This window comes from Pongo pygmaeus, chromosome 17 (genome assembly GCF_028885625.2).
Source record: "Pongo pygmaeus isolate AG05252 chromosome 17, NHGRI_mPonPyg2-v2.0_pri, whole genome shotgun sequence".
Lineage (NCBI taxonomy): Eukaryota > Metazoa > Chordata > Mammalia > Primates > Hominidae > Pongo > Pongo pygmaeus.
Window position 1 is genome coordinate 35,540,745 of NC_072390.2, and position 14,284 is coordinate 35,555,028.

The 14,284-nt window shown below is 43.3% G+C and overlaps 1 pseudogene; it reads right to left on the minus strand.

Moving 5' to 3' along the window:
- LOC129018763 (nuclease EXOG, mitochondrial-like) overlaps nucleotides 1-14,284 on the minus strand; it is a 92,526-nt pseudogene that overhangs the window by 65,922 nt on the left and 12,320 nt on the right.

Genomic DNA, 14,284 nt, shown 5'->3' on the forward strand with positions numbered 1-14,284 from the left:
GTGCCTGTAGTCCCAGCTACTCGGGAGACTGAGGCAGGAGAATAGTGTGAACCCGGGAGGCGGAGCTTGCAGTGAGCAGAGATTGCAGCCACTGCACTCCAGCCTGGGCGACAGAGTGAGACTCTGTCTCAAAACAAAACAAAACAAAAATATATTTACCCTATGAACCACCAATCCCAATTCTTAGGTATGTACCCAAGGGAAATCAAGATATGTGTTCATACAAATATCTGAATATAAATTTTTATAGCAGTACAGCTGGGTGCAGTGGCCCACACCTGTAATCCCAGAAATTTGGGAGGCAGAGGCGGGTGGATCACCTGAGGTCAGGAGTTTGAGACCTGTCTGGCAAACATAGTGAAATCCCATCTCTACTAAAAATACAAAAAGTAGCTGGATGTGGTGGCAGGTGCCTGTAATCCTAGCTACTCTGGAGGCTGAGGCAGGAGAATTACTTGAACTTGGGAGGTGAAGGTTGCAGTGAGCTGAGATAGAGCCACTGCCCTCCAGCCTGGGTGACAGAGTGAGACTCCATCTCAATAAATAAATAAATAAATTTTTATAGCAGCTTTATTCATAACCAACAATGACTGGAAGCAACCAAGATGTCTTTCAACAGCTGAATTGGTAAATACATCATAGTACGTCCATAGAATATCGCACAGCAGTAAAAGGGATGGACTAATTTTATATGCAGAAATATAGATGACTATAGGCCGGGCACGGTGGCTCGTGCCTGTAATCCCAGCACTTTGGGAGGCCAAGGCAGGTGGATTACAAAGTTGGGAGTTCAAGACCAGCCTGGCCAACGTGGTGAAACCCTGACTCTACTAAAAATACAAAAATTAGCCGAGTGTGGTGGCATGCGCCTGTATTCCCAGCTACTTGGGAGGCTGAGGTAGAATCGCTTGAAACTAGGAGGCAGAGGTTGCAGTGAGCCTAGAACGCGCCATTGCACTCCAGCCTGGGCAACAGAGCAAGACTACATCTCAAAAATAAAAAATAAAAATAAAAATAAAATGGATGACTATATAAAGCCTTGTGCTAAGTGAATAAAACCAGATGCAGAAGGCTATATATATACATATATATACACACACACATATGTATATATATACACATATGTATACGTGTGTGTATATATATATTTCGGAGACAGGGTTTGCTCTGTCACCCAGGCTGGAGTGCAGTAGCGCGATCTCGGCTCACTGCAACCACCACCTCCTGGGTTCAAGCAATTCTTGTGCCTCAGCCTCCTGAGTAGCTGGGACTATAGGCATGAGCCACCACGCCCAGCTAATTTTTGTATTTTTATTAGAGATGGGGTTTCGCAAATGTTGGCCAGGCTTGTCTTGAACTCCTGACCTTAGGTGATCTGCTTACCTCAGCCTCCCAAAGTGCTGGGATTACAGGCATGAGCCACTGCGCCCAGCCAGAAGGCTATATATTATATGATTGTATTTATATGACATTCTGGAAAAGATAAAACTATAGAGACCAAAAGCACATCAGTGGTTACTAGGGACTAGGGAGGAAGGGAGGGGTTATCTACAAAAGAGCACAAGGGAACTTTTGGGAATGATGGAAATATTCTGGATACATTCGTCAAGATTCCTACATTGTGCACCTAAAAAGTATGAGTTTACTGTGCCTAGATTATAACTCAGCAAGCCTGACTATGAAAAAAGTAAATGAATAAATGCAGTCTCTAAAGCAAGGGTTTTTCAAATTAGTGAGATATAATCCATCAGTGAGTAAGTTGTGAACTCAGTTTAGTGGGTTGTGACTGGCATTTTAAAAAAGTGAAATTGGCTGGCCATTGTGGGGCTCATGGCTATAATCCCAGCACTTTGGAAGGCCAAGATAGGAGGATTGTTTCAGCCTAGTAGTGTGAAATCAGCCTAGGCAATATGTGAGACCCCAGTCTCTACAAAAAGTAGAAAAAATTTAGCCAGGCATGGTGGCACATGCCTGTGGTCCCAGCTACTTGGGAGGCTGAGGTAGGAGGATTGCTTGAGCCCGGGAGGTGGAGGTTGCAGTGAGCTGAGATCGTACTACTGCACTTCAGCCTGGGTAACAGACAGAGATTCTGCCTCAAAATAAATGCATAAAGTGAAAATAGACTAATATAAGAAATCATTGCACACAGTAAGAGGAATATTGTTAATGAAACATTTGTTTCAGTTTCATATGTATATATACATGTACTATAATAATGTGTCACAAAAAAGAAACCATCATTCGATCTGTTTTTAATATAAGGAATTTAATACAGGAAACTGGTTACACAAATGATAACGCTGAGAAGCCAAATAGGGGAAGGTGAGGTAACCAGAGATTAGCAACAGCAGAAATCACTAATCCTTTTAGACTACAGGGACAAAGAGAGGAGGCAGTGTGGCTAGATCCCAGAACTGGACTCATCTAATGACAGGAGGGCCTTTCTGGCTGGAGCTGGAGCCAGCGAGGAGATTTAGCCACTGTCAGAGATGCACCTCGGGCAGAGAAAGGCGAGGAGAATCATCCTAGCTTTTCCATTCTTCCCACTCTCCAGCGGTGTGGCAGGGCCTCGTATCAGTAGGACCCAGCCAGTAATCACTTAACAACCTGAGAGCCTCAGAAACACAGCCTGTTGGGATCAGCATCCCCATGACTTTGCAGCAGAACAGGAAAGGATTTGAGAGCAAACAGGCCAGGGGCTGCCACAGTTGTGAAGTAATATATATTTCTGATTGAGGTTTGGGTTCTAAAAGATTTAAAAACCATTACCTTAGACGACAAAGCTACCCTGTCAATTTTATGTGGTTCTCTCTACATATTGAAAGAATAAAATCACACTTTTGATCATTAGGGGATAGCAAATTTTGCCCTTTTTAATGTTCTGGTGGAAGGCAGTTTGAACTGAAGAAGTCAGATAGGGAGAATAATCCACTTCTCTCAGTAGTGTTTTGTTTTGTTTTGTTTTGTTTTGTTTCAGAGACAGGGTCTCACTCTGTTGCCCAGGCGGGAGTGCAGTGGCAGGATCATGGCTCACTGCAACCTCTTCTTGGGTTCAAGTGATCCTCCCACTTCAGTCTGTCAGGTAGCTGGGACTAGAGGCACGCACCACCATGCTCAGCTGATTTTTAAGTATTTTTTGTAGAGATGGGGTCTTGCCATGTTGTCCTCCCAAAGTGCTGGAATTATAGGTGTGAACCACCATGCCCAGACCCTTTTTAGTTTAGGAGTAGTCTTATAAAGGTCTCTTAGTAAAGAAGTTAAAACTTCTAACAGATGCAGGTGAAATATAGGCTAGAAACAACAGAACAGGAAAGAAGTACACAAGCAGCAAATATGTAAGCAAAGGAACCAGATGCTTCTCTCCTTGACTGCGTACATGGAAAATCATAGTACGTGCTTAAGAATTGGCAAGCTGAGTACCAAATTGCCTCTGTTGGCAGCTATATGTGTGAGAATTCTACAAAATTGCCCGGATCCACAAGGACATCAGCGACCAAAATTCATTTACACCACCGTATTTCTGACTGGTGGCTATCTGTTACTCTGGTTCCAAAACTCTGACCTTCAATTACTTTAGATTTCTGATCCCATCCCAAGAAATGGCTCCCAAGGCTCCCTCAGCCCTTTACTACCTCCTTGATTTTAGACCAAACCTAATGCTTGATCCCTTGTGCTTGGAAACATCCTAGCACCCACTTTTGGACTTCTACCCTGTACCGACGGTGCACGAACAATGTACTTCAATCTGTTCATTTTCTCTCTGGTCTCTTTCAGTCATCTTTAATATAATTCTGGCAATATCATTTTAAACTCAACTGTATAATTATCAAGAGTTATTTTTAAAGGCAATGAATATTTGTTGGGTGAATGAGTGGATGGATGGATGGATGGATGAATGGATGGATGGTTGGATGGATGGATGGATGGATGGATGGATGGATGGATGGATGGATAGATGAAGGCAGTGGAAGTCTCAGTTCCACTTTTCAGCCAGGCTGAGGGGAAGTCCTGAAGCCAATATCGTGGCTCTTCGTTTAAAGACCACCAGAATGCCATTGCACTGCCATCTAGTGGTAGCATAGCCACATATAGGAAAAGAAATTGCAGAAAAACAAGCCTGAATGCAAAATGAGTGAATGTCACAGCTGTTTCTCAGATTCTGGCTGCTTATAATTGCCTCTCCTCAGTTGACTATCTTTGATAGTAATACCATTTCACCTTGATTGTTTAACACATGTACAAAGAACACCAGCAGGGTTATATAAATAGATTTCACTAGCTCAGACACCATATGGTGGGATAGGTACTCATCAGTACAATGATGCCAAAGATCTGTGTGTCTTTTGAGACAGTCAATGGGCCCATGGTTTTCTAAAATGTGATAACCAGCTGTTTTCAAAGGGAAGCATGATAACAATGTTATTACTTCCACACTTCAGTTTTAATTTGATGACTTCTTTTAGAGAACATACTTTGTTTCTGGACAAATTGTAGTCTTTTCCTTTATACAATCTTTTCCTGGATAAGTGATAAATTGGTAGAAACTCTTTATCTCAGAATGAAATTATGTAAAAGCAAAATAAAATAGCTGCAAATTGTAGGCAACCAGGAGTATAAAATGAGGACTTCATGTAATAATAAAACTGTATTATTAATAATAAACTGTATAATTAAGTTATCTTGGCTGAAGGGAGTTGAGATTGAGTCAGGCTGGCCTGAGAGATATGAAAACATCTCCCTAAAGGACTTTATATTTGTTTTTCTTTTTTCCCATTATCATCTTATCTTTATCTTGAAGCCTTGGCATTTCTGTTAGAACAAACACACCCTAAAATTTTTTTTCTTGTAATACCACTTGGAAAGATAGCAGTGGTATGTCAGATTCAGACAAATTTGTATGCCCCAAGACATTTTACCACCGATACTCAGGATAGTCCATGAAAGGACCCCATGTAAACCCAAATCTAGAGATCTGGCTCAGAAAAACAGCCACTATTTTCCCCAGAAATGCTGACTGCCTTTGGACCTTTGGCTCAAAGTACCACCTGCCCAGTTCTACCCAGGTAGACAAGCAAGCACAGAGGCCAGCAAACCGTAAGCTGGTGACTGTGGGCAGACCCTTCTCAGCCTCCTTAATCTTAAGAACAAAAAGCTCATCTGGAAAGCAAGGAACATCGATTTGGCACCATCTGGTCACTAAAAGGACTGCTGCCTCGGGCAAGCAGGGGCTCTGATCAACCCTACAAAGTATTGTCCTCTAACTCCCAAGTACCTGTGGTGACCGCCTCCTTCCAAAGAGCAAAGGAAGGTTCAGTTCAGAGGACGTTAAGGTTCCTTTGGCTCACACAGCAGACAAGAAATCAGACCCCTTTTACCAAGCAGGCCTGGGGCCCACAGATACCCATGGAAATCAGTATGTATTTCTGAGTCAAAAACTTCCATCCATGTGAGAGAAGATTTGAGTCAACCTCAGCTATCTTTCTTCTTTAGAACTGTCTGCCTCATACTTTGTGGATGCCTACTTTGGAAAGGTGAACCTTGGGCAAGACATTAAGCTCTCTAAGCCTCAATTTTCTCACAGATAAAATGGGGATAGCTGTATTTACCTCAGAGGGTCATTGTGAGACAATACCTGGCAAGCACTGAGTCTAGTGTATAGAACGAATATATAGAATGCATTAAGTGAGCAGAAACTGTAGTTGTTGAGTGCTTCTACACAGACAGAAATGGAAGAATAGCAGGTTCAGGAGAGGAGAAATAAGAAACAAATACACAGTGCATGTCAACAGGATAACACATAGAGGATTTCTAAAAGCCACCTCCAAGACAAATTCAGGTCCCAGGAGGAAGAGACTGTACAATCCTGAGTTTCAAGAAGGATGAACAGATACATCAAAGGTGATGCATGATTTGGAGGCATAAAACTAAGCAGTGCCTTCACAATACTACACATCCAGAGAAACACAAATGCAGTGTCATCTGTGGACACGGTCCTCCTGTTAACTTCATACAAGATCAGCCCTCCATCTGCAGGTGTCATAGCTTCCTCAACAATTAGTTCCCAAGTCAAATAAAATACCCAACCAAAAAATTGTAGATCTTTCATCTTTTAGGGAAATTTTTAATTGTAAATTTAGGATTCCACCATTTCTTTAAAGCAAAGTCACTAGTAGCTGAGGGTGGTGGCACACGTGGGTGGTACCAGCTACTCAGGAAGTGGAGGTGGGAGGATCACTTGAGCAGCCCAGAAGTAGGAGGCTGCAGTGAGCTATGATTACACCACTCCATTCTGGCCTGGGTGACAGACTGAGACCCCATGTCTTTAAAAAAAAAAAGCAAAAAGCAAAGCCACTATAATATATTAGTGTAAGGAGGGTGTGCCTGCTTCCTTACAGATGATATCACACATGTTCTTGTTTACTTATTTATTTAACTTAATTTTTTTTTAGATAGTACCTTGCCCTGTCACCCAGGTTGGAGTGTAGTGGAACAATCTCAGCTCACTGCAATCTCCGCCTCTTGGGTTCAAGTGATTCTTCTGCCTCAGCCTCCCCAGTAGCTGAGACTACAGGGACTCACCAGCACGCCTGGCTAATTTTTGTAGTTTTGGTAAAGATGTGGTTTCATCGTGTTCGCCAGGCTGGTCTCAAGCTCCTGAGCTCAAGTGATCTGCCTGCCTCGGCCTCCCAAAGTGCTGGGATTACAGACATTAGCCACTGCGTCCTGCCAATATCACACATGTTCTGAGATGAAAACCAGAATGGCTTTCTTGTCTGGGTTCCTGACTGCTCCTTAGCTTTGAGTTCTTCTAGTTTCTTCTCACAGAGACTCATGAAGTAATCATCTGGTTCAATCCCTGCATTCTTCAAAGTTTCCAGGAATTTTTCCAGTGTGTCCGCTGATCTGGCTTCCTCAATCTTTCTTGTGCTCAGGTACAGTGAACTCCTAGAAATCCAGGTGCTTACAAGTGTCCACAGAGGAGCTATTTCTGACATCACTAGTTCTATCCAAACAAGGAAAAAACATCAGTTCTGACAACTTCTCTAGGTCCCAGAGGCTCACTTGGAATCCAGTTAACTAGGACTGAAAGCCAGTGGCTCCACTGGGTATCACAAAGGCCCCTAGTGGCATTAGTTCTGTAGAAACTGGGCTTCTACAGGCCAGGATCACCTCATAAAGGCGTGAAGGGACTGCCGTCTTGTCCTCACCAATCACCTGGTACCTCTTTTCTTTCCATTACTTCTAGTCTGAGGTAAGGTCAAAGGCCCAGATACTACCCAAATATCTTCAAACCTCCCTGTCAGTTCTCAACAGAACATTTCTATTCTGTTTCAACATCCAGAATTATTATGAAATCCCAAGGCACAATAGTAGAAAGGTAAAAGGTTTCAGCCTTTACCTGAACATTTGTTATTTCCAGCTGCAGCCGTGTGTCCTCATGACTACCTGCTTCCAACATGGTCCTCGCTGAAGGCACTGAAGGTTGGAGGGCTATTGGGACCAGGCTGAAATATACAATGTTTTCTGTCTGCATCACCTTGTCTGTGTTCCAGTTAAAGGGAATCCAAATTGTCCCCAGAGCCTTTTCTGCAGATTCATCCAGCCCCCTCACTGCCACCACTGCCTCAGCACCCTGACTCCAGAGGAACTGCAGGGCTGTGAGCCCACCTCCCATGGTGCCCACTATAGCCCTGACCATGCAGCCACTCAAAAAACACCAGGAGCCTCTGAGGTGGGAAGTAATACCCTTGGCAGTTATCTGACCCAAAGTACCACATATTTGCTTTATTTTTTTATTTATTTTTGAGACAGAGTCTCGCTCTGTCGCCCAGGCTGGAGTGCGGTGGCGCGATCTCGGCTCACTGCAACCTCTACATCCCAGGTTCAAGCAATTCTCCTGCCTCAGCCTCCTGAGTAGCTGGGATTACAGGCGCCAGCCACCATGACTGGATAATTTTTGTATTTTTAGTAGAGACAGGGTTTCACCATGTTGGCCAGGCTGGTTTCTAACTCCTGACCTCAGGTGATCTGCCCGCTCAGCCTCCCAAAGTGCTGGGATTACAGGTGTGAGTCACCATGCACAGCCACCTGTTTGCTTTACATGGAATGTCTGGGGACTGTTAAACATGTGCCTAGGCATACTTCCACATTCGAATGGGTTCCAAGAGTCCTGTGGAAAAGGAACTGAACTCTCTTCATGATTGGACACATTTGATGAGCAGGTGCGGGGATGGGTGGAGGGAGGGACATGACCAGAGCTGGATAAGGAAAGTGAAAGCCCTTAGGGGAATCCTCCTGAGCGCACAAGTCTGGAGAGTGGGCCAGACTGCATCAATCTGAGTGCTGGGAACGGTGATTCTGAGTAAAGAGTGAGACTATTCTGGAACTACCTAGAGTAACTGTGGTAGAGATGAAAGAACTGAATAAACAGACCAGGAGACTCATTCGGGGTCCTCTTCTCTAAAAACCTGGGAGTGAGAAGTGGGTTATCGACAACACCTGTAGTGTCAATAATCTGAGCTCCCATTGCAAAGTTCTCTTCCTCAATTATTGATGAGAATCCCTTGGGTGAACTCCAAGTATCCTATAGAATCCACTAGTTAGTGGGTCTTAAATAAGATCTCTTTCCAGTCTCTTTCTAAACTTCAATAAAATCTCGATTTCAGAATATAATCATTAAAAATAAAATCAAATATTTGAAGAGGCCAGGAAACCAGAAGTGTAAAATAAGGAGTCTGTGTGACTTCAGGTGCTCTGATAAGGAAGTACTAGGTGAGAAATATTAGAGATGCAAGAGGTAGATTGGGAGAAATGCCCAGGAGGGACAAGGGGAGCAGGTTGGGCAGGAAGGGCCTTCAGATTTTGGATCTGATCTGACACCTGTGAAAGGCGAGGGGGGAAAGAAGAAAGCTTGACTAGAAAGGGACTCTGTTCTAAGAAAGTTTCACCAGACCAGTGGGAAACCCTCAAGCCAAAGCCACCCATTACAGGAGCACCCTGAACCAGCACTCACAACCATACCCAGTCCTTCACAGGAAAGCAGCCTGGGGAGCACGGTGTTGTTGCAACCTGGAAGGGGATTGGGGAGCACAGTGTTGTTGCAAACTGGAAGGGGATTGGGGAGCGGCAGCTGAGGCTCCCTGCCAACTATCTTCCCTGCGTTAGGAAATCCAAGTGGTGCATTTTCATCCCCGCTCCATAGAGTTCATTCAATAATGTACTATAATCTGTAATAAGGATACTCCGGCCACATGGAGTTGAGGTGCAGCAGATCTCCCACATGCTAAGTGGCATTTCCCTTTCTGATGCCTCTCCAGAACTTTGGAGCAAGGAGAGTATTAAATGTAATCCAATCTGCTGCCTGCAGCTCTGTAGTCACTCTGTTTCATGGCCCACTAACCTTGGCCCTGTTGATTTCTGCCTTCTGCAAAAATTACCTTTTCAGGCCAGGCACAGCGGCTCACGCCCAGCACTTTGGGAGGCCAAGGCAGGTGGATCACTTGAGGTCAGGAGTTCAAGACCAGCCTGACCAACATGGTGAAACCGCATCTCTACTAAAAATACAAAAAATTAGCCGGGTCTGTTGGTGCATTCCTGTAATCCCAGCCACTTTGGAGGCTGAGGCAGGAGAATCGCTTGAACTCCAGAGGCAGAGATTGCAGTGAGCTTGTTGCCCAGGCAGAGACTGCACTCCAGCCTGAGCAACAAGAGTGAAATTCCATCTTGAAAAAAAAAAAATTGCCTTTTCATCCCTTCAAGCCTGTTCTCAGTGCTGGCCACCTGCCATGGCCTAGCACCTCCTAGAAGTCCAGGATCAGCTGCCCAGGAAGCAGCTCCCCAACAAAGTATGAACTATGTCTGCCTCTGCCCACCTCTGGATTTCAGGTGCCCGCTTGCCCTTCCAGGGGTAATTGCTGTCTCCTTATAACAGGTAACCACTGTTCTCAGTGTCTTAGTGTCCTTCCAGTATATAAATGACATACAACTGATATTCATCTGTTTTCTTTCTTTTTCTAGACAAATAATAATGACAACACATACTGTTCTGCACCTTTTTTCATCTAACTACAAATGTTGGCAGTCTTTCTACCATTTCATAAAGTGCCTTGTTTTTTATGGTTGAATAGTACTGTTTGTATAGATGTGCTATGATGCTTTATTCAAGCAGGCCCCTCTTGACGGACTCCTACAAATTAAAAGTTGTTACAAATCTGTGACTATCACAAACAATGCTGTAATGAACTACCTTGTACTTTTCTTTTCTTTTCTTTCTTTCTTTTCTTTTTTTTTTTTTTTTTGAGACAGTCTCACTCTATCACCCAGGCTGGAGTGCAGTTGCAGTGGTACAATCTTAGCTCACTGCAGCCTCCGCCTCCCAGGTTCAAGCAATTCTCCTGCCTCAGCCTCTCAAGTAGCTGGGATTATGGGCACATGCCACCATGCCCGGCTAATTTTTGTATTTTTAGTAGAGATGGGGTTTCACCATGTTGGCCAGGCTGGTCTTGAACTCCTGACCTCAGGTGATCCACCTGCCTTGTTCTCTCAAAGTGCCGGGATTGCAGGTGTGAGCCACTGTGCCCAGTCTTTTTTCTTTTCTTTTTTTCTTTTTAGACAAGGTCTCACTCTGTGGAGTACAGTGGCACAGTCATGGCTGACTGCAGCCTCAACCTCCCTGGCTCAAGTGATCCTCCCACTTTAATCTCCTAAGTAACTGGGGCCACTGGTGTGCACCATCTTGCCTGGCTAATTTTTTTTTTTTTTTTTTTTGTAGAGACTATGTTGCCCAGGCTGGTCTTGAACTCCTGGGCTTGAGCAATCCTCCAGCCTCAGCCTTCCAAAGTACTGGGATTACAGGGATGAGCCAGCATACCTAACCTGTATGTCATTTTCAACATGTGTGAATCGCTAAAGATAATCAAAGACAGACATTAAAGTAATGAAAACAGATTTTATTCAGTAACTACTGACAGTAGCTGAAAGAGGTGAGCTCCATTCCGATTTATCCAGAGGTAACTGAGCAATTTAATAAAAGAATAACGGAGAAAGGAAGGGGAATAAACGGGGGCTCAAATACAGTCAGGGAAGTGAAAAATTACAAAAAGTGGGTAAGAACTTGGGTCAACCTGTCGCAGTGGCTCACACCTGTAATCCTAGAACTTTGGGAAGCCAAGACAGATGGATCACTTGAGCTCAGGAGTTTGAGACCAGCCTGGCCAACATGGTGAAACTCCATCTACAAAAACTACAAAAATTAGCTGGGCCTGGTGGTGCACACCTGTAGTCCCAGCTACTTGGGAGGCTGAGGCAGGAGAATCACTTGAGCCAGATTGTTTGAGGAGGTCGAGGCTGCAGTGAGCTGTGATCTTGCCACTGCACCTCAAATCTGGGCAATAGAGTGAGACTCTTAAAAAAAAAAAAGGTGGGTGAGTGTAAATGTGATTAGGCCAGCTATGTCTACTAGCTGGCTTTTTTTTTTTTTTTTTGAGACAGAGTATCTCTTTGTCACCCAGGCTCGAGTGCAGTGGCATGATCTTGGCTCACTGCAACCCCTGCCTCCCAGGTTCAAGCAATTCTCCTGCTTCAGCCTCCCTAGTAGCCGGGACTACAGGCGTACAACACCACGCCTGGCTAATTTTTGTATTTTTAGTAGACACGGAGTTTCATCATGTTGGCCAGGCTGGTCTCGAACTCCTGGCCTCAAGTAATCCACTTACCTCAGTCTCCCAAAATGCTGGGATCACAGGCGTGAGCCACCACGCCTGGCCTACTAGCTGGCAATTATTGAAGTTAGGACTTTCCTACAGACTGAGAGACAGGTCCTATCCTTCCTGGTGGTTACATTTCAAAGGAATGGCTTTCAGGTCCCTGAGAATGACATGCCTAGTTTATATGAGATATGTATATATACCGTCGGTATCCATGGGGGATTGATTCCAGGACCCCAAAGATACTAAAATTCCCAGATGCACAAATCCTTGATATAAAATAGTGTAGTATTTACATATAACTTACATGTATCCTGTCGTATACTTTAAATAATCTTTGGATTACTTATAATATCTAATATAATATAAAGCTATATAAATAATTGTTATTCTGTATTGTTTAGGGAATGATGACAAGAAAAAAGTCTGTACATGTTCAGTACAATGCAATTTTTTTCCAAGTATTTTTGATCCACAGTTGATTGAATCCAACAGATACAAAGCACTGGCTCTATAACCCAAAGGGACAGAGAAAGGATTTACAAATGTAAGCTGCTTTCAACTAAATTCTCTAAGAAAGAAGGAGTCAGGGCCTATTGTCAGGTGTTGGCTAGAATAAACTGAGCTTGAGCTTTCACAGACAGGAACTCAAAGGGAGCGAGGTTGTCCCAGGGATGCAGCTTTAGGCAGCCAGAAGCCACGCTGGAGTTGGCCAGGTCTCTTAGAGCTCATGTTCTGCCAAGAGTTATTTTGCAGTTCTCAGAATGTAGCCGCAAGATAAATATCATTAAGTTCCGTCACTGGGTCAAATTGCCCTCCTTAGAGAGGACATCAATTTATGCTCCTACCCAGAATGTATAAAAATGCCTGTTCCTGCCGGGTGTGGTGGCTCACGCCAGAAATCCCAGCATTCTGGGAAGCCAAGGCAGGAGGATCACCTGAGATCAGGAGTTTAAGACCAGCCTGGCCAACATGGTGAAACCCCATCTCTACTAAAAATACAAAAATTAGCTGGGCGTGGTGGTGCACACCTGTAATCCCAGCTACTCAGGAGGCTGAGGCAGGAGAATTGCTTGAACCCAGGAGGCGGGGGTTGCAGTGAGTGAAGATCACATCACTGTACTCCAGCCTGGGCGACAGAGCGAGACTCCATCTCAAAAAACAAACAAACAAACAAACAAAAAAACCTGTTTCCTCACTTTTCCTCATTCCCAGCTGATGCCAAGTGTTTTCACTTTTTATCATGATGAATATAATAGATAAAACACATTTCATTGTAGTTTCAATTTCACTTATATTATTGTCATTGAGATCTTTTAATATAATTAAGTTTATTTGTATTTTCCTTTTTTCTGAGACAGAGTTTCGCTCTGTTGCCCAGGCTGGAGTGCAGTGGCATGATCTCGGCTCACTGCAACCTCGGCCTCCCGGGTTCTAAGGCATTCTCCTGACTCAGCTTTCTGAGCAGCTGGGATTACAGGCGCGTGCCACCACGCCAGGCTAATTTTGTATTTTTAATAGAGACAGGGTTTCACCAGGTTGGTCAGGCTGCTCTCGAACTCTTGACCTCAGGTAACCTGCCCACCTTGGCCTCCCAAAGTGCTGGGATTACGAGCGTGAACCACCGCACCCCACCCCACTGTAGCTTTAAACAAAGTCTTGAAATAAGGTAGTGTACATCTTCCAGCTTTGCTTTGATTTTTCAAGATTGTTTTGGCTCTTGCTGGTCTTTTGCATTTCCATAAAATTTTTAGAGTCAATGTGTCAATTTCTAAAAAAAAAGTTCTATTTGAATTTTGGTTGGAATTGTGTTGAATCTACAGATCGCTTTTGGAAGACTATTAATCTTAACAATATTGTGTCTTCTAATCCATGATTGTGATATAGCTCTCCATTCATTGATGTTTTATTTAATATCTCTTTCAATGTTTTATATTTTTTTAGTGTAGAGATCTTGCATAATTTTTATACATTTACATTTAAGTGATTTACATTTTTTATGTGATTGTAAATGGCATTTTAAATGTTAATTTTTAATTATTCACCAGTTAGCAGAAATATAATTGAATTTTGTGTCTTGACCTTGTACTTTATGACCTTGTACTAATTCACTTAATACACCTAGTGCTCTTTGGGCATTCGTTCTGATGTTTCTGTAGAAACAGTCATGTCACCTGTGGATAAAGACAACTTTACTTCTTTTCTATTCTTTAATTTCACTGTGTTCAAGGAACCTACTCAGTAAAATTTCAATATTTTGGAAATTTTGTGATATGTGTTTTGTGTCTTAACACATGATTCATGTTGATGAATGTTCCAGATACACTTTAAAGATGTTTTTCTATTTTTTTCTGGCATCCACTGTTTCTCAGGAAAAAATTATCCGTCACTTATGTCACTGTTTTTCTTTATGTAATGTCATTCTCCAGCTGCTTTCAATATAATGTCTTTACTTCAGTTTTTGGTAGTTGCACTATGATGTGTCCAGTTATGACTTTCTTGTACTTATCTTGCTGGCATTTGTTGAGCTTCTTGATATGTAAGTAGATTATTTCCACCAAATTTGGGGAAATTTCAAT